Below are 21,731 nucleotides of genomic sequence, written 5' to 3'. Positions count from 1 at the left end.
GTAAATAAATTCAAGTTCAGCTGTCTCCCTCTGGAATTGGGTGCAAAATTGCTTTGTAGAAGAATGGCTACTTTTAAATCCATTATCTAATACAGTATCTGATTTGTGTTCATTTATCCTTTGACACACAGACGGTCCGGCTTGGCTAATATATATGGCCGATGGGCACTGCTGGCTCTTGATGACATACATCACATTAGTGGATGTGGGCCTTATGTGGTTAGGTCCTGTGATGGTGTTACTTGTAGAGATATGTGGACAGAGTTGGCAACGGAATTTGGACAGATATGTGGACAGAGCTGGTAGGCTTCTGGAAAGAATTTGCTTCAGGTTAGGGGGCTGTCTGTAGGAGAGGATTGGCCTGTCTCACAAGATCTTTGAGAGGGAGGGGTCATTTTCCAGGATAGGTTGTAGATTGTCAGTGAGGCTCTGGAGGGGTTTAAGCTGGAGGCAGTAGGTGATGACCAGTGGTGTTCTGTTATTTTCGTTGTTGGGCCTGTCTTTTAGTAGGTGACTTCTGGGTACTTGTCTGGCTCTGTCAATCTATTCCCTCACTTCCCCAGGTGGGTATTTAATTTTTAAGATCTTGTAGGTGTTTGTCTCTGACTGTGGGATCAGAGCAGATCCGGTTGTATCTTAGGGCCTGGCTGTAAACAACGGATCGTGTGAGTTAAGTGTAAGGGATGTTCATGCCTCTCCCCATATGTCTTTATTCAAGCAACTTGAGTATTTTATAAAACAAATACCACCCGCTGGGCTGTGCCCAATGAAATTTCCTGCCTGTAGTGTGGCCTGCCTGCCCAGAAATGATCTGTCAAATATAGAGGGCTAACGCTGCAACCGTCTGTGGGTGAGAGACGGAGGAAGATTCATATGGAAGCCCTACCAGGAGAGCAAAAGAAAAATAAATGTCTGGCATTGAAGAAATTAGCAGAGCCAGCTTGAGGCCAGATCCCACACTGTGGTCACCACAGTGTACAAAGGCGCTCCTCAGTCACCTTCTGGACTGAAAGGCTCTGAGGTATTGGGGAGTGACACAGAAATGCCCAGAAAGGGACTGGGAGGTGGCAGTCTGCCCAGTGGAAACACGGTGCCAAGAATTACCACGGCAGTCGCTCCGCACGCTGCAGACTGAACTTGGAGATTTCGAATACAGCGGCATTAACCCTGCCGTTGAGGATGGCAACGGGTTTCACAACTGAACCTGGCCATGCAATCCACAGAGCTGGAAGCAAACCACCCTCTGGATGCTGATGGGGTGTTCAAACTCCAGCATGCAATCAACTTCAAGTCACTGAAGGGCTGTTACACTGCACTAATATAACCGCCGGTGTAAATCCAGGGTGCTTCCAACGTTACCCCTTCAAATTCAGCTACATCAAAGCCCACAGAGTTCTACACACTAACGGTTTGGGTCTCTGTTTTTACATGAGTGAATTGTCTGATCTCTCTGATTAGCACAAATCTTTCTGCAACTCTTTCTATGCATGGTTGCAGGGGTTCCATGTGCTGCATTGGTAAAGAAAATAAGCCTTAAATAGGATTTTTAAATGGCTGAACAATATATTCTACCTAGGAGTATCACACGAGAGATCAAAAGAAGAGCTGCCAACTTGATCCTGAGTTCTACCAATCAGAAATGTCATATCCCTCCCGATCCCCTTCCAATCTCTTCCAACTGCAATTGTGATACTGGACTTTGTACCAAACTCTCACAACTCTTATCCACCAAGGTGCTGGGAAGATCCAAAGTGACCACAGACTTAGCTACAAAACAGGTAGCTTTTGGACAAAACATTTCTTCGGCTGCATGCACCCTTCAAGCTATTCATGAACACGACACTATGGCTTAGTAGAAGAAAGAGCTCATAAACATGTACAATAGTTCATGCGTGTAATTGTGTTTCAAACGGCTTATAGCTAGAGTATTTCTCTCCAGAGGGGTATCTGAAGTCTTCCCAAACAAGGACACAAAAGGAAAGCTACCACTCCTGTGCTTTAGGAAGTAGGAGTTACAAAAATCAGCCAGCCAGCTGTGGTTTTCTCAGCACCGAGAGCTCATGAAACAAGGAATTGGATGCAGGAGAAAAAAAACAAAAACGGACAAACCCTTCCTGTGCCAAACCACCTCAAAACACACATATTCAGAGGTGACCATTTTTGAATTACCCAATAACCGCTTTAAGGCAGTTGAACAAGCCTGTTTGGGGTTGCTCAGGCAGAGTGAGCAATGCAGCTCGGAACCATTTTGAAGCCAGGTAGCAATCAGTAGCATTGTCACGTAGCTCGTTCATTCCAGACTCCAGCCGACGTTACTGGGCAGTGTTTACCAGCAAAAGGATCTGCTTACCAGGACAGTAACCACTGTGTCCTCTTGAGCTTTGCATGGCTGAGATCTTCAGTGGCCACCCTTCACGGTGGGATTCAGTTTGCTCTGGTGGTCACCACGACACACACACAGTGATGGACACAGTGAAAACAAGCATGGAAATCTGACACCAACACAACAAAGACAATGTCCCAGCTCCTCAGCTAGGGCAGAGAGGCACCCAGGGGAGCTCAGGACAGGAGGGGAGAGGGCAGGAGTTCTAAGTAACCTTCACACTCAGCTGGTTTGGGGCCAGCTGTGCTCTAGGCCGGCCCTTGAAGTTCTAACCAGCACCAGCTAGGGCTGTGAAGTTTTAACTGGTCAGCCCGATAGCTTCACCCTTAACGGATGAGTCTTACCAGTTAAGGATAACCATTGGGGGGAGGTTGCAGCAGCTCCTCACTTGCCAGAGGCAGGGGGCTGCTGCAGCCCCGTAGGGGGCTCATCATGGACAGGAGCTTCTCTGACCGGGACTCCCTCCTTAAATCGGTTAACTGGCTAAACAATATGTTTAACTGGTTAGCCAATTAAACAGGATTTTCCATCCCTAACATCAGCCACTGACAAGGGACCAGTATGGCAGCTGGGCATTATCTGTGGGCAGCAGCAATGAAACCTTATTCCCCTACATTAGGAGCCAGGGGTGGTGAGAGGGCCTTTAAGCTGCTATATTCAATCTGTGCCCCCTACTATGGAGTGACCTTCTATTGGTGCTTGTAGGTCCAGGATTTGATGACAATGCACCCCACAGGAAAGTTATGCCGTTAGCCTAACAAAGTTTCCTGAAGAGTATAATAATCTATACGTTAAAATACCAGGGTTCTTTGTGCTTTGGTTAGTAACAAATGAATAACTGGAGTGACTAGCCTAGATCATGCATGGCTACACATCTCAAGATAGCATTTGCATTACATGGGCTGCCTTTCTCTTCCTAGGAAAACAAAGCAGGATGACTACTAGTGACAAGCTGTATTTTTACTGTAAACTTTACATTTGCTTGGCTTGGATGTAAGACACATCCTTCATGTTCCCTGGATTTAATTCCAGGTGACTTTCACAGTGGCAACAATGGTTTACCATATGTTAAGTCCTTCACTATAACTAGGCTCTATGATTTTTATTGGTAAATTTTGGGGAAATTTACCCATACACACAAACCATTTTTACAGATAGGCAATGAAAGAAAAGTGCTAAGGATATTTGCTTGGTATATATTGGCATTTGAGGTTGAAAGTTTGGGTTTAAATGGTTATCTAACTTTAATTTTTGAATCTCATCATCTACCATCATTAAATAATTAATAATTGTCTGACCCCCATCCCCCGCCCCAAATTTCCCTCAACTAGGAAAACTTAAATGGGTACAAATAGAAACAAAAGCTGAAAACTGTAATTTTGCACAAATGTGAAGCTTTAAATCTGTATTTTTTAAAAAAGTTTAAAGATAAACATTGCTATTAGTTGTCAACATGTTAAAAATAAAAATCAATTTTTGCCAAGTTTAATTAGAACTTTGTTCAGAGGTGTTGATAACTCTCTGAAAAATACCCCTTTTAGGATGAAATTCTCCTTGCTTGGTCTCAGACCATAAATTAATGTTTTTTTTTAGAAAAAGATTCAGCAAAATCCCTTCATTTGTGATTTATTTTATAGAGAGATGAAAAATACATTGTCCCCCTTTTTACATTAATTTTAAGAGCCCTTTTGCTCCTGGGTAACCTGTGTATGTTTGAAACTGACAATGTGAATGTTGTTTCTGTTGGCTTATCTTCACTGTGCATTAGGCCTTTCAATTCCTGCAAAGGATGAAAGAGACAGGCATCCCTCAGTGCTCTATTCCTCAGCTTAGCACTAGAACAGAGATGGCTGGGGGGGGGGGGGGGGGCTGTCCTCTCTCATGGAAATAATTTAAATCAATGACCATACCAATTGTCAACTCACAGTTCCACCATGAATCTGATAACATTTGGTGTTTTCTTAAATCCCCAACTTCTGGAGTCAGGTGTTAACATGACAACCAGCTTTCATTAAAAAAAATAAGGGTTTAGCCCTCAAATTGTGGAGACAAGCTTGCAAATGTGATCCACAAAGGCTCAAACTCAGAGTGCAAATGCCCCTGCCTTCCAAAAAATTGTGGTCTGAAAATCCTAGTCTTGGTGAAATCAATGGCAGAATTCTCACTGACTTCAACAGGGCCAAGATTTCACCCACTACAGGTTGAACCTCTCTAGTCCAAAACCCTCAGTTCCTGACTGATGTAGAAACAGAATTTGCCGAACCACAGGAGGTTAGTATTGTCTAACAGAATTACCGACACTTCCCTGAGTTACGAGGCTCTTAGAAGATATTTGGGGCAAATTAGATCTAAATAACAGCACAGAATGCTGAGAGCTAGGACTGGTAGCTGTAAACAAACTTTATGGGACTACGGGAAACTTGGCCACATTAATGATAAGGGGACATCTGGCTAACTAAAATCATGTAGGACCAGAGAGTGCCAGACTAGAGAAGTTGAACCTAGTTGTTATTTTTGTTTAAATCTCATGATTTTTCCAGGGCCTGACTTGTGCGTTTTGAGCTCTTGGGATGGGCAACTCTACTGATGTTTCCTTATGGCAGTGCTTGCCCAGTTCCTAACCTTTTCATGAACTGAACAGACACTTTCAAACACATAATGGCAACTCCAAACACACCATTATCTGGGTTCTACAAACATCATTTCAAGTGGGCTGTGAGAACCAGACTTACATAATGAAGACTCAGCAAAATCCTTTACTAAATGCTCATTCTAGTTTTAATTCCCCAGCACTCCACTCAAGAGCGCTCTCAGTTGTTAAAACAGCAGCGTCCCTTGAAAAGCTTGCACTGTACCATAGGTTATCTTTTGACATCTTTAATTACACCATCCAGTTGCTTTCCAGCTCAGCAAGATGCAGCACTGTCGTCCAGTCTCAAAGGATTTCTTTATATTGCTTAAATAATGCAGAAGATTGCTCCACAATGTTTGATTCTACCAGGGTTTATATTTAATTTCTAACTGGGCACGGACAGACAGCTGTGGCCATGCTAGCATACACAGCCTTTGATTTGTAAGTTTACATAATACTCATCTCTGCACAGTTCTTTCACTGGTCCTCCCTTGCGGACCATCGCATTCTAGTCTTCCATGTTTTATAATGAACTCTTGTCAATTCTATTTGAAATCAAAGCAGTTTCATTATGACTTCGCCACGATGCTCTTTTTGATTTAAAAGGATATTTACAGTGTTGGATGTGTAGTAAACAGGCTTCCCTTTTAACATACCCTGCACTCAATATTCCAATGAAATGAAATGTCACCAACAGACAAAATACTCAGAAATTTGATTAGCCATGTCACATTGAGAAATACGATAATTATTTCAAAGTCGAGGCTTACCAGACGTACGATGCGTTTTGGGAATGTCGGCCAACACAAGCAAATACTGGGCGCAGGAAACTGGCGAAGCCATTTCATTTTGTTAAGTATAACAAAGTTGTTGAAAACCAAACAACAGAAGAAGATTGAAACACTAAGCATAATATAATCGTGTGAACCACAGACAGCTTGCTTTGTGAAGCGTTGCCACAGATTCAAGTCAGTATTCTTATAAATAGACCACACTGAGGTCAGAAATGGAAGCACTCACCCAGCAGGTGAAATAATCACTGAATAAAAATGAGTAGGAGTGAGGGACAAGACAACAGAGCGAAAACTGAAAAGATGATACTGCATCTGGCATGAATAATTATTCTGGCATTACTCTATCCAGGGCTAATCCCCAATGCTTCATAAAGGTTCAATCACTCTTTAGGGTAGATCAGGCATCATGGCTACAAAACAAAGAGTAAGTGGATTGAAATCCTTACATGGTCACAGGTCATGTCTAGTCACATACAGCTGCTTACAGGATATAAAGAGGAATCTACGAAAAGAAAATTACCTTAGAAAATATAACTCCCTAGTGGAAGGGTTAGCTCAGTCTATGGAATAGGTGTTGTGGCGGTATAACAAAGGTGTAGTATGATTAACATTTTGAAATTGTTTTCAGAATGATGTCAGCAAAACAATCAAACAGATAACTCTAATTGTAATCACATCATCTAGACACCCAGACTATACACAGTTTGCTTAAAATCCTCTCTGGGCCAGACTTCCCAGGGCTGAATATACCAATGCAGTAAATCAGCACTGAGAGATTGGCATTTTTCTATTGGAAAGCTTTCACAATTCTTTTTAAGATGAAAAACATGTTAATGGAACTGACACATGTATCTTTGACTTCCAGCTGTAAACGTCAATTTAGCAATGAATCTTTTTCATTCATAAACAGGAAGAGCAGCAAGATTCAACTCCCCCCCCCACCATTTCCTAGCACTTGCCAATAACAGTATAACAGCAAAGTTACCAAATCACTACAGTCATGTACATATAGAATAGCTGCCTATTTCCTCTGCACCCTACCAAACACTCCCGTTTCTCTCCAAAAATGCATGACAACCTAAAAAGTTGCTAATAAAAGAAAATTTCTTACCTATTCCCACTGATGATTATGCCAGTCAGGGGGCTGAGGGGGAGGGAGGTGGGAAATCTACCAAATTGTTCTGCTATATTAGTTTGTATTGTTTATTTTCCTCTGATAAGCTGCTACCAAGAACACAGACAGCACTGCAGTGTGATCAAACATCTTGTTTTCTTTCTCAAAACTGCGTGACATACCCTGGTAGGAGCCTTCTTGAAATGAGCAGCAAGCTTCTGGGAAAGCCGTTCAGAAGAGACACACACAAAACATACTGTTGCTTGAAGGAATATGTGCCGTGGAAGCCGTCAGCAGGAAAAGCGTGTTTTTTGCCCTGTGTCCAGACAGGCGTTAGAGCTTACATTGCCTTCTTCAGAATTCCAGCATGGTCGTTTTGCCTTTTCCCTCCCATAGCTTCTTCCAGCCATCCAAATGCTTCCAGCCTACCCCCCAGCTTTGGCAAATGATGCTTAGAGACAGCAAGAGCATATTCCGTTTGCTCTCCAAAGCGCAAGACATCAACAAGGAAATATTCAGCCCATCGAGAATAAATGCCAGCTTGAGAGCGGAGCCAGAATCTTTACTGTAGCAGTGCTCGCATCTCCTGCATGCTAATGAAGCAGTGATGTCAGCAAGTCAAAGTCGCTGCATCTGGACAGTTCAAATTGTCATTGGCCAGTGTCTGTCATTTATTTATATGTAAATCAAGCTTTTTTTTTACCAATCAATAATCTGTGCAGGCTGTTTGGAAACAGATGAGAAAAGCCTTTTATCTGGCTCACGTATCAATCACAAATAGTCATCTAGGTACCAACAATCAAAACTTAATGGTCTGAAGATACTAATTACCCTTCTACGCCTATGATCTTATTTGTTGCTGACCAAACCCCAATTTATTATCCAGCTTGAATCCCTGCATCCTATTTCAGCCACTCTACCCCATTATCTGATATTACAGCAAGCTATTAAAGAGACCAATTTTATAACTCACAACAATTTATTTTTCTCCCAACTTTTAATACCCTCTTAATTTTATTTCCCACTTATTTCCTATGATGTCCCATTGATCCTGGATGCAGCCCATTTACATAGAATCATAGAATAATAGGACTGGAAGGGACCTCGAGAGGTCATCGAGTCCAGCCCCCCGCCCTCAAGGCAGGACCAAGCTCCGTCTACACCATCCCTGACAGAGATCTATTTAACCTGTTCTTAAATATCTCCAGAGAGGGAGATTCCACCACCTCCCTTGGCAATTTATTCCAATATTTGACCACCCTGACAGTTAGGAATTTTTTCCTAATGTCCAATCTAAACCTCCCCTGCTGCACTTTAAGCCCATTACTCCTTGTCCTGTCCTCAGAAACCAAGAGGAACAAATTTTCTCCTTCCTCCTTGTGACACCCTTTTAGATATTTGAAAACATCAGCAGAGTTAAACATTCTGAGTAGCATCCATCATTAAAGTCACATTTTGTTTAGTGCCTATTTTCTGACCTCTACTTATCTGGTCCAGAGTCCATTTTTGTGTGTATTCCAGGAACATATTCTGGACCATAGGAATAATCTCACAGTGTCACTTGAGAAAGCCTCCCTATCGCATGTTGTGGTCATCGAAGAAGAGAAACCATAGAGAGTAGGGATGTTCAATATTAGTTAGTTGAACAGTCGAGTAACCTCATGAATTCTTATCAGTTACTCAACTATTCTATAGTCCCTGGGGGTAAGGCCGGCAGCCAGTGCGCTCCAGCCCCACTCCCGAGGAGCCCACTGCCTCTCCGCACTGATGCCTCTGATGCAGTTCCGGTGTGAGCCAGAACTGAGCCGGGCTGCCTGCCTGCCTGGCTCCTAATATACTTGAAATACAGAGCTGCAGAGGAGCTAGGTCCTGGACCCGGCACAAGGAAGAACTGAGCCAGGCTGCTGGCCAGCTTGCTAAAAAATTTACTGGCGGGGGACGGACGGGAGAAATGCATGTAGTCTATAGCAATAACCTCTACGCTTTTGCTGATCGGTTAATTGACTACCCTATTACATCCCTAAGAGACAGTAAACAGGGTTGTCAACTCTTGGGATTTCATCATAACACCGACAGTATCTGGTGTTTTTCTTAGGCCAGGCCTACACTGTGTGGCGGAAGATCGGCTGAAGGTACGCAGCTCCAGCTACATAAATAACAAAGCTGGAGTCAACAGAATTTAAGCTGAGCTTGGCACGGTTTCCACAGCAGGAGGTCGATGGGAGACATGCTCCTGCTGACTTCCCTTACTTCTCGCAACAGTGAGCAGTACCAGTGCCGACAGGGGCGCCATAAAAATTTGATTTAGCCGGTCTTTACTAGACCCCCTAAATTGAACCCCAGAAGATCAATCGCCAGAGCATTGATCCTCTGGTAAGTGGAGACATGGCCTTAAAGACCAGCTCTTGAAGTCATGTGATTACATCAGACTCTGAGGTTCAATTTAGGGACAAAAGTACATTTCTAGCCTTCATATTTGTGTTTCTAGCCCTCAAATATGAAGACGAAAGCTTGAAATTGTGACCCTTCTAGGCAAAAAACCCAGAAGGCAAACAATAAAGAACCCAAAACTTACTACTTTTTGGCCTGGCTCAGGATTTTTGGGCACTTGCTGTTGGCAAAGGGTGAGAAAGTTAGCAAACCCTGTGTTTCACACACAAACAGCAATGAGTTTTCACTGCCATAAATGATGGATTTGATTTTTTACTCAATATACCAAAGGTCAGATCCCCAGCTGGCCTAAATCAACATAGCTCCACTGAAATAAATATTTTAAAAAGCAACTAAAAAAACAAAAAAAGTATCATTTTATTTAAATGACTGGCTCAAACAGATGGCCAATGTACCCTCTAATCTTTTCCTTCCATGTGCAGAATAAATTGTATTATGTGCACTAAGACATGTGCAGATGGGCTGCTCATCAGCTGGGCAGCATTTGACTCCCTCCTGAGCAGCCACACAAGCACCCAGCTTACTGCACAATGCCCTACATAGCAAGTTATATGCCCTAGAGCAAGGAATCCAGCTCTGATCCTGCAGTCACATTCATGGGAGCAGAACCCTGAGGCTGCTCCAAACCGGCCTCTGGTTCCCCCTCTCCCTGAGCGGGGTGTATGTAAGTATATGGGGAATAGGAAACACAAAGGTGTCTTTAAGGCACTTTTGGCCCCTTGGCCAGGTCCTGGGCAGAGCTTAGCTGAGCAAGACTCAAGGAATTAAAGCAGGTCTCCGTACAATTGTGCTGAAGAATAACAGTATCAAATGCTTCCTGAGGATACGTTAGGGCAGGGGTAGGGAACCTTTTTTGGGTCGGGGGCCGCTGACCCACAGAAAAAATCAGTCGGGGGCCACACACAAGTGAGAAGCAAAAAACCCACCTCACTGCCGTGGCCCCCACCTGAGAAGGAGAAAGACCCTCCCCACATCCCCCTCACACATCAGAGCTTGGGGGGGGGGGGGCGACAGACCAATAGATTGTGTGTGCTTCAGTCCGTGGGGGAACAGCGGGGGGGGGGGGTGGAGGGGCTGGAGCACCAGCGCAGCTCCCCCGTGTTGGGCGGGGGGGCCTTGAGCCTTGTGGGGCTGGATCCAGGCAACCCTGCATTAAGGATTTGGGTCAGTTTCTATCCCCCTCCTCAAATTACACAACTCAGCTGAGAATGGAGGAGCGAAAACAACCCACCCCTGCTGACACCCTCCACCAACAGGCACATTGTGTGTGTCACTGCTTTCATCGCCGTACAGGCAGGCTGGCTGTAAACTCAATCCCAAGCACACAAGCAGTCAGCAGAGCCTTGAACTGTCTCCCTGCCAAGGCCCGCAAATGGCTTCTTTTATCTCTAAGGTGGGGTCCGTTAATTAAAATATGTAGGAAATGAGACAAAACTCCACTGGGCAAAGAGCAAAAGGGAGTCTGTTTACAGACAGATCATTTTAAAGCAGAAACCAATTATATTTGTTTACAGGAACGTTTTCCTTGGAAATATTGCGAAAACCACATCACATGTGGGTAAAAATGGGCTTCAGTTCAAAGAGTCAATGCTATTTGTAGGACAGCTCGTGGTGCGCGCTAATTTTCATTACACAGATGAGTAAAAGGCTTGTTCTGTATCCGTACGACTGAGGCGTGAAAGGGACTCGAAATACACTGCTGAATGCTGAATGCTGAATGCTGTGGCTCGGAGGAATGAGCATTCCCCTCCATATTGAGTAGAAATGGCCAGGATTGTTCTGCTCCAAACTCCGCAGCGCAGAAGGAGCTGTCTCTGCACCCACACTGGTCCTTCCTCTGCATCTGCAGGACCCGGCCTGCTCTGGCCCAGCCTGCCAGATAGGCTGAGCTGCCAAGTGCCCCTCGGCCAGTCTGCCTGCCCCACTGCGGGGGGTAGACAATGAGAGGCTCGCGGGGAGACAGGCTGGTGCAGCATCCTGGGCCTGCGCCATGGCCTAGGCCTGTGCCAGCCTCTCTGGCATGGTGGCAGGGAGCATCACTTTCTAGTGAGGGGCTGCAGGTACCCTATCCAGCACTCCCCGAATGCCTCTCCCAGTACACCCCCCCCGGCACCCCTCAAATGCCTCTCCCGGTACACCCCCCCTCTGGCACCCCTCAAACGCCTCTCCCGGTACACCCCCCCGGCACCCCTCAAACGCCTCTCCCGGTACACCCCCCCCCGGCACCCCTCAAACACCTCTCCTACTACACACACCTATCTGGCACCCCTCAAATGCCTCTCCCAGTACACCGCCCCCTCTGGCACCCCTCAAACGCCTCTCCTACTACACACACCCATCTGGCACCCCTCAAACACCTCTCCCAGTACACCCCACCCTCTGGTACTCCACAAAAGCCTCTCCCAGTACACACACCTCTCTGCCACCCCTCAAACGCCTCTCCCGGTACACACACCCCTCTGCCACCCCTCAAACGCCTCTTTTACTACACACACACACACACCTGTCCAGACACCCCAAATGCCTCTCTCAGTACACATACACGTGCAGCACCCCTCAAATGCCTCTCCCAGTAAACACACACCCATGTAGCATCCTAAATACCCGCCCCAGTACACACACTCCTCCAACAACTCCAGTGCTCCTTCCAGCACCCTCAAATGTCCCTCCCAGTACACACACCCATCTAGCACCCCCTAAATGCCTCTCCCAGTAAACACACCCATCCAACACCCCAACATTCCCTTCAGCACCCCAAATACCCCTTCCAGTACACACCTATCCAGCACCTCCAATAGTCCTTCCAGTAACCCCCAAATACCCCTCCCAATATACACACACCCCTCCAGCACCCCCAAAATTCCCTCTGGCAGCTCCCCTCACCTCAGCTTTTTCTCTCGGGAGCCTGACAAATGATAATCCTAATCCTGCAGCAATTTTCCAGGCACAGAACCACTCCCATTTCCACGTGCAAGCCAAGCGGCAGAGCGAGCAGATCCGACCCACCTGAACTAACCATCTTTTACTGGGCACCAAATGGTGTCACACACGGCTTTTTCTGCAGGCAGCATCACGGGCGCCTGCTGAAGTGCTGTGTAGACTCAGAAGGGGGGGGGGGGGGCCTGAAAATTTAGCTTCCACAGTCCGCCTGTCCTAGCACTGCCACTCCTCCTGCCTGTTTGTTTGGCTATTGATGCTGTTAACAGAATACAGCCGGAAAAAGTAATTACATGCAGAATTCCAAGACTTTGGGTACTTGTTGACAGGCAGTGGTACAAGGAAGGCGCAGGTCATGACCTCATGTAACAGCCCCATAAAACAAATACATAGAGCCCTGCAGCTAAGCTAGTGATTAGCTTCAGAAGAAGAAACCTTTGCATCATCAGACGGTGTGTCTATCTCGTTACTCCTGGCAGATGTCCTCCTCTAAGACGTGAGAGCACAGTACCCTCAAAGTACAATTATTCTGAGACAAAGCAGAGGAGACTGTTCAAGGTTTGGCTCTCTCCTGAAAAGGTGCTGAATGGGTTTGTAATCATCACTTTCCTATTAACTGCTCTATTGCCTGTGAAAACACCACACGTGTTCATGTAACTTCACAGGGCGCTGTGTATCGCGCCGTTTTAAATGGGTGTTTCATTAAGGAGAAAGGTGCAGGCCAAGCAAACAGAGCATGTTTTATAAAGGTCACTCGAACGGCTTTTACAAGTACGAGATGGAACCTAGCAACACTCAGATGAGATTATTGCCCTGAGCTCTCATTGTGTTCAGAGAAGAATGTTGGGACCAAAAATGGGATTCAGAAATAAAAAATAAGGGACAAATTATTATTGTTATGGAATAAACTGCCCAGACAGGTTGTGGAATCTCCATCACTGGAGATATTTAAGAGCAGGTTGGACAGACATCTATCAGGGATGGTCTAGACAGTGCTTGGTCCTGCCCAGAGGGCAAGGAACTGGACATGATGACCTCTAGTTCCCATAATAGAAGAACTAGAGGACACCAAATGAAATTAATGGGTAGCAGGTTTAAAATGAATAAAAGGAAGTTGTTCTTCACACAGCATGTACTCAACCTGTGGAACTCCTTGCCAGAGGAGGCTGTGAAGGCTAGGACTATAACAGAGTTTAAAGAGAAGCTAGATAATTTCATGGAGGTTAGGTCCATAAAAGGCTATTAGCCAGGGGATAGAAGTGGTGTCCCTGGCCTCTGTTTGTCAGAGGCTGGAGAAGGATGGCAGGAGACAAATCACTTGATCATTGTCTTCGGTCCACCCTCTCTGGGGCACCTGGTGTTGGCCACTGTCGGCAAACAGGCTACTGGGCTAGATGGACCTTTGGTCTGACCCAGTACAGCCGTTCTTATGTTCTCTTGAGTTCCAGTGTTCTATGATTCTAATCAAAACTTAGAATCCCTTTCCCAAATTGGGCCGATCCAGGGCACTAATTATGCTAAAGACATGCGACATCCTTGTTGCTGTCGTTAAGGCAGAAACACTGACTCTGTAATGGTCACCAATTTGTACCAATTCCAGGGAGAGTACTGGAAGGGTCCTTTTAAAAGCTTTTTCAACAGCTCGGTTTACTGATTACCTGTCAATCAATGCGGAGTCATGTTACATTGTTTCTTCTTTAGCCCACAAAGGATGACCCTACATGGCAAGGGATCGCGGTGGCAGATAATCACTCAAGGGGTCACCGGGCTCCTAAACCAGATGAATGTCGGATCGAGTTGCCTTTTTGAATTATTTAGTGAACATCCTCTAAAGAAGCTGGCCGCGCTTGCTCAAGGCAGGAATGTGCCGACTTGAGAATGAATCACAGGGTAGGAGTTGCATCGGCCTCTAAAGGTTCCTTAAATGGTGCTGTGAAGATGCAGCAAAGAATCTTGCTTTGGAACTTGCTTTCTGGCACTCTTTCCTTAGCAGGAGTTAAACCACAGTTGGTCAATCATCAAACGTGGCTCGGAGAGGCAGAGGAAGGTGCAGAAGAGAATGCAAAAAGAAACACTGGCAGATGAAAGCAGCCGTGACCTACTTACAATACACTTCAGAACATTACCACCTTTGGATAGGAAAAAATAATCTAGCTCCCCATGCGTGCATCTTCAAAAGAGACCCAGGCTGAGGAATCGACAAATACCAGGCACCAGGTTGTAAAAATCTTTGCCCTAAACACAAGTGCTAAGCAACACGCCAGACTTAAACCTACAAAACGATACATCTATTCAACGGACGATACAGCTATTCAACGGCACGTCCTAGCTGGCGTTCTGGGGGTGGTTGGTGGGGATGATGGGTTATTTTGTGGCTGCTGTTGTTTGTGTCAAAGTGCTCCATCACAGATCCTTTGAGCAAAACAAGACTCCCAGACTTCAGACACGCACACAAAAGCTCACGTTCATCACATTTGACCCACCAAAATGCAGAACTGCTTGTCATTTTATTCGGTTCCCTCTTTCTGCCCCCCACCCTTTTCGATTTGTATGGGAAGAATGTGCAAGTGATTTACTGTCAGAACTGTGCCTCACTGGCACTCTGAGCTTATGTCTACACTGCTGGGTTTTTTCAGCAGACGATATGCAAATTGCACTCTCATTTGCATATCTTCTGCTGAGCTTTTTGCAGAAGAGGTTTCGCCGCAAGATCCCTTATTCTTCCCAAAATAAGGATTTTTTTCCCTGACAAATGGCCCCGTCAACCTGGGGCTTTTTAGTGGCAAAACCTCTTCCGCAAAAAGGATCGGCAGAAGATATGCAAATAAGAGCACAATTTGCATATCTTCTGCCAGAAACAACCGGCAGTGTAGACATAGCCTGAGTGCAGAAGGTGGGGGCCCGCAAGAGACCTTAAAAATACCTTGCCTCGATAGGCTTCTGCTTAAAAGCTCCCCTAGGTCACAGATTCCCTGACACTGGGAAGTATCTGCCACCACCACGTAAAAAACCCTTTCTCTTTTGAAGCCAGGAAGAAGCACTTCAAACTTGTTCCAGAGGAGCACCCCAAGCTCTTTTACCACAAGAGAGCTTGAGGGGAGGGGGGAGTGGGGGAAGAGAAAACAAGCTGCAATCTCTGATAGCTGACCTCTCAGCCTTAGGCAGGCACACACACCTCCTGCTACCTTCCAGGACACAAGACTCAAATCATCGCCTTAAAAAAAGGTGATTTTATTAACAAAACCAAAAGCTATACTTGATAACACATACTTGGTTGCTAGGTGTTACAGAGCAAGTGAGAAAAGAACAATTTAAAACCGGGGTGGGGAACCTTTTTTGGGTGAGGGCCACTGGCTCACAGAAAAGTCAGTCAGGGTCTGCACACAAGTAAGAAACAACCCCCCCCACCTCTCACCAGCGTGGGCTCCCCAATGCTTGGGGGGGAGAAGCCCCAAGCCTCAGGGGCCAGATCCACACAAGCCAGGGGCTGCATATGGTCCCTGGGCCTTAGGTTCCCCACCCCTGATTTAAAAGCACAGAGAAATTCCATCCCTGGGATACACCTTAAAGTTACAATGTAGGGCGGGGGGGCGCACATGGACTCAGCACAGAGAAGTTTAACCAAATAACATCTAAATAATCATTTCCCTATGTACTCATGATCCATGTTTCAAGGTCCGGTATTCTTTGTAGGCATGGTAGTTTTGTTTGGCTCAATTCATCCTGTTCCCCAATTCCTGGCTTAAACTCACACACAGAAAAAGAGCAGGCAGGTATATCTTCCAATTCAAATCTCAATACCTTCTCTCATTGGCTCTCCTGGCTCCCTGCCAACACCCCCTACCTACCTGAGTTTGACCCTTTAGTCACCAAATGCTGGGATGTTCAGAAAAGGTCGGCACTCCTATCCATCACATTTACATTGCATAAGCACATGGTACAGTGATAAGGTGCTAGACTGAGAATCCAGAGCCGGGGCTTGAATGCTAGATCTGCCACTAAACTCCAAGGTGGCTTTGGGCAAGTCCCTTCTCCTCTCAATGCCTTTGTGGTTCCTTTCGTTTGTATATTTACACTGTATATTCTTCAGGGCAGGGGCAATCTCGCCCTTTGTGCGTTTTCACAATGAGTTACTTTCTTTTCAGTTTCTCTTTTTGTAATCATGTGCAGGTACAGTGTGTCAACAGCTCAGAAGGACATGAATGTCCACAGGGGACAGCTAAGATGGGTTGGATCAGAGATGGGAGAGGAACGGGCCACTCTTGGTGATGAAGGAGAAACAGAATTCAGTGAAACAAGTTTTCAGTGCCAACCATCTCCTCAGAGACTTGGCAGTGAGCAGATCTGAATGGTAACCTCAGCTCCTGGATATCACCGTGCAGGGAAATGAAGACACGGATACACCTTCGGGTTCTTGAATTGAAAATCCCTAGTTGAATGAGAGCAAAAATGAGCAGCCGGTTGACAGAGAAAGGCTGCTGGCCTCAGAGGAGAAAGCAGCCCACTGAGAAGTATCGTGGGCTGGAATGGTGAAAGCCAAGTTTGAGGGAAAATGAGCTATCCACAGAAAAATTAAGACTTGTGACCACTCAAGGAAAGATGGATCAAAATTGGCAACTCTTTAACAGTGGCCATTAGAAGCCCTGGAGATCAGTTCCTTCCCTCTCCAAAATGTCTGAACTAAGGAATTTGCTCCCAGGTTTTTGTTTTTAAATGTTTCTGGGTAGCTGTACCAGCCCTCTCCGGCGGTACCCTATGACCCCCCTCCCCTCCCTGGGGGGGGAGGGTATTGTCGTTTGGACGCCTTCCCTGGCAGCCGCTTGGATGATCCCCTCCTGCCTTGGCTGCGGCACCTTCAGTGGCGCGGGCAGACTATCTCCTCCATCAAGGCCGTGGGGGCGGGAGAAAGGGGGGCCCGGGCCCACCCTCACTCATGGGCCCCAGCCCAGGGCCCTAAGGACATGGATCTGTCTGGATCCAGTCCTGCAGACGGGGCATCCTGCCGTAACTTGTCAGCCCACCAACCCTAATGGGTTCTGCCCTGGGCTGCTTCCTTTCCCTGCCCACGGCTTCTCGCCGCTGGAAGGCTCACCTTTCCTTTGGCGGACAGACTGCCGACGCACAAAAAGGGGTTGGTGGACCGGAATCGCCGGCCTCTTAGCGCCCTCTCCACCCCTCAGCCGTTCTTGGAGATTTCTCCAGGTGCTTCTCAAGCCCCGGCTGCTCTCTCCAACCCCCTGAGTTTATGGCGGCGGCGCTTTTAAATGCTGCGCCGCTTCCGTCCTACCTGACGTCACGGGGGCGGAGCTGTCGCATCTCCACACCAGCTCCCCTTCCCCTTGCAGGTTGCCAAGGCGCTCCGGCTTCCTCGCGCTGCGCTGACTCCCCACTGCGTTGGACTCACGGGGTGAGGGGAACGCTTCCGAGTCATCCGCGCTCCCAGCCCACCACCCGCGGGTTGGCCGGCTCAGCTAGCCACGGCGCGGCATGGGAGCACACCGTGCACCACCGGGCTGCCTTCACCCTGGTGCCGAGCAAAGCCTGCTCGGCGGGAGTCGCCTTGCAGGGCGATGGTGCCCCATCACCAAAACAGGCAGCACCATCCTGATTTCCTTCCATTCATATTCTCTCTCTCTCTCTCTCTCTCTCTCTCTCTACTGCACATCAATTTTGAAATAAGCTATTTCAGAATAACTATTCCAGAATAGCTTATTTCAAAATAGCACATCTACACTGCAGGGAAGCCTCAAAATTAGTCTGAGGCAGGCTTCCCTAATGTAGGTGTGCTATCTCGATTTACAGCCCCAAGAGGCAGTAGGGAGGAATAACTTAGAATGGCCCTGGTGAGGGGCTATTTCGAAATAGCAGCAGTGGAGCATCTACACACACCTTATTTTGAAATAGCTATTTTGGAATAGGCATTATTCTTCACAGAATGAGGTTTACAGATTTTAGAATAAGCCCCAAAATTATTTTGAAATAATGGAATAGCTGTGTAGATGCTCGCATAGTTATTTCGGAATAACAGCCGTTATTCCAAAATAACTTTGCTGTGTAGACATAATCTTACAGAGCATGGAGAGATGAACTGCTCAGAAGACACTTGCCTTTGCTCACAGTAGATCGGAGGACTTGTCTCCAATTACTGAGAGATCGATGTTATGGAGATCTACCTGTTAGGGTTTGATTTAGCAAGTCTAGTAAGGACCCTCTAAACTGACCACTGATCATACTCTCATTGACTCTGATACTCCACCAGGTCATGAGGAGTAAGGGAGGTTGACAGGAGAGTTTCTCCAGTCAACCTTTTGCAGTGGAGACATCGTGGTAAGTTGAGCTAAGCTGTGCTATTCATATAGCTGGAGTGGCATATCTTAATTTGACTTTCTCCAGTAGTGTCCACTAGACCGATCATGCTGGCTCAAGTCAGAGGTACCAGTTTCATTCTTTCATTAGCATCACAATTCTTCTCATAGTTTACAAGAAAAAGAAAACAGGAGAATACGATTGCTTCATGACCTTAACCCATCATGCTGCTTTGCACCATTGAAGTGGGCTTGAGATACTGGCAGATCTTACATGTCACATTGTACCCTATAACCCCCTCTCGGGGGGTGGGAGGGATAATGTCAGTCGAACGCCCTTCTGGGCGATTGCTGAGATGATCCTTCTTGTTTCGGCAAAGGCACGCTCCGTGGCACGGGAATGCGAGCTGCTCCACCAAGGCCGCAGGGCGGGGGAAAAGGGGGGCCCGGGCCCACCCTCACTCACGGGCCCCAGCCCAGGGCCCTAAGGACATGGATCAGAGTGGATCCGGTCTGGCTGACGGGGCGTCCTGCCGTAACTCGTCAGCCCGCCAACCCCATAGGGTTCCGCCCTGGGCTGCTTCCTTTTCCCCGCCCCCGGCTTTTTGCCGCTGGAAGGCTCACCTTTCCTTTGACGGACAGGCTGCCGACGCACAAAATGGAGTCAGCGAACCGGAATCGCTGGCCCCTTAACGCCCTATCCAGCCTCCCAGCTATTCCCAGGGGTCTCTCCCTGGGGTGCTTCCAAGCCTCCACCCGGCTCCACTCTCACTCTCCCCCTCTCCTCCCCCCTCCCCGTCAGGATATGGTGGCGGCGTTTTTAAACGCCGCGCCGCTTCCGCCCTCCCTGATGTCATCAACGGGGGGGGAGGGTGCGAGGCTATCATGCCTCCACGCCAGCGCCCACACAGGGCTGGACTCACAGGGCGGGGGAACGCCCCCGCGTCACCCTCGCTCCTGCCACCGCACTCCCAGCCCACTGCCCACTGGTCGGCCAGCTTGGCAAGCCACGGCACGGCACGGGAACACACCGTGCATTGCCAGGCTGCCTCCCTCCTGGTGCCAAGCAGCGCCTGCTCGGCGGGAGTCGCTCTGCGGGGCGAGGGTGCCCCGTCACACACATACACTGTGGAGATGTACTAGAGCAAGAGGCGGATTGAATTTCAATCAATCATCGTGTCTTTTTATTTCTATTACCTTAATGCTAAACGCTTATGGCACTGAACAGTAATAACCCTTCTTCATACCCCCAGCCTTAAGTCTGCATTATCATCGTTTTTGTTTTTTTATTGTAGTCAGATTTTAATGCTATTTACACAATGATAGTGTGTGTCTGCTCCCCGCCTCTTCCCCCCCGCTTCTTCTTTTAGCCTGACATTCTCAATGCAAGAGGAAAAGATGGTCTCTTTAATAATAATAATCTCCTACGGTCTAGTAAGAGCACTGCATCTGAACTGAAGCTAAATAAATCTAACACCATATTTTTTTAATTAAAAATTTTTCTTGGGGCCTTTCCATGGCACCAATAAATCTTTCTCCAAAAATCTGAGAGGAAGGAAATGCATAAATCTTCTGCTTATCTTGTGGTATGTATTCCAAAGATTTAAAACTTTGATCTGTTACACAAATTAATTTTCTATTTACATAAAATTACACATTTACCATAAAATTGACTCATCATGAAAGTCTGTTTTGACATCTATCTTGGCAGTAGCTCCAGAGTCTTTCATTCTAGTTGTTCTTACCAGGGACGTACAATCCCAATTAATCAGTTAGGCTGAGCTAACGTTTAACCAGTTAACTGATTATACAGGATCTGGGCTGGGGACCACTCTAGCTCAGCTGGAGCAGCCCCCAGCCTGCGGTGCTGCCACCCACATGCCTACACTGGAGTTGGCTCTTCTGGCTCCCAGCTGCTGCCTGCAGGGCGCCCGGCTACCTGTGGACAGAAGCTGCTCCGGATAAGAGCTGTGGCAGGCAGGGAGCTGCTCCAACCTCCACCGGTTACCAGTTAACTGGAACTGGTAACATAACACGTTAAGGTTAATCAGTTCACCTTTCACATTCCCAGTTCTTACTATCGGGAGAAGATTGAGAGGGGACATGATAGCAGTTTTCAGGTATCTAAAAGGGAGGAGGGAGAAAACTTGTTCTTCCTGGCCTCTGAGGATAGAACAAGAAGCAATGGGCTTAAAGTGCAGCAAGGGAGGTTTAGGTTGGACATTAGGAAAAAGTTCCTAACTGTCAGGGTGGTTAAACACTGGAATAAATTGCCCAGGGAGATTGTGGAATCTCCAACCCTGGAGATATTTAAGACAGTGCTTGGTCCTGCCATGAGGGCAGGGGACTGGACTCGATGACCTCTCGAGGTCCCTTCCAGTCCTAGTGTTCTATGATTCTATCTAGTGTTGCCTGGGTGAATGTCACGTGACTTGTTTCACCCAATGGGGTGGCCTGGGGCAACGCTTGGGCTTTGAGAACTTCCTGTCCTAGCGTCTGCCACCGTGCCTCCTGAATCAGCAGACAGGAGTGCCGCTGAGCAGCCTTCCATGGTGTAGGCCTCAAAGGATGGCGGCCGCGCGCTGGTCCAAGAGCAAAAGTTCTGGAGGCGCGGATGCACTTTCCTGCAGAGCAGTGCGCAGTCCTTGGTCTGCCCAAGATGAGGATGATTTTATAACCATTCACCTGGTGCTGCTCAGGTCCCTCACTCAATTCATTTTTGGAAAGTAAAATGAAAAGGTCCGCGCTTCATTTAAATCATTGCTCTGGGGTGGGGCTGGGGAGGAGGGGTTCTGGGGTGCAGGCTGCCCCTGGGAGGGAGGACTACCCCAGCCCTCTATCACCGCAGCAGCTTGAGCCCGAGTGAGAAGTGCCAGGAGAGGAGTGCATGGCCCCCAGATGGGGCAGGTCCAGGTTCTTCTGTCCCCAGCCAAAGTGAGGAATGCAGCAAACTGTGCACTTTCCCCCGGCTCCCTGACAATGGGGAACAGCCAGCAATGTCCCTGTACAAACTGGGAAGGGGATGAGCTTCAGCCCCCACCCAAAGGGTTCTTGGGGAGTGGGAGGCTCCGGGGTGGGAAAGGCCCAGATAGGGTGGGGAGATCACACCCCCGCC

At 47.3% G+C, this 21,731-nt stretch overlaps 1 protein-coding gene across 5 annotated transcripts in view; it reads right to left on the bottom strand.

Annotated features, from left to right (window-relative positions):
• The window catches only part of PRICKLE2 (prickle planar cell polarity protein 2), a 221,574-nt gene that overhangs the window by 79,983 nt on the left and 119,860 nt on the right, over nucleotides 1-21,731 (bottom strand). Inside the window, exon 1 of one of the 5 annotated variants that reach the window (XM_075938507.2) lies at nucleotides 7,106-8,061. The exons of 3 other annotated variants lie outside the window; for them this stretch is intronic. The gene's annotated coding sequence lies outside the window, so the exon portion shown is untranslated. One more of the 5 variants, XM_006135078.5, reaches the window with a different exon arrangement.

This window comes from Pelodiscus sinensis, chromosome 11 (assembly GCF_052426305.1).
Source record: "Pelodiscus sinensis isolate ZL-2025 chromosome 11, ASM5242630v1, whole genome shotgun sequence".
NCBI lineage: Eukaryota > Metazoa > Chordata > Testudines > Trionychidae > Pelodiscus > Pelodiscus sinensis.
The sequence above is the reverse complement of the archived record's forward strand: the minus strand, read 5'-3'. Positions and strand labels throughout refer to the sequence as shown.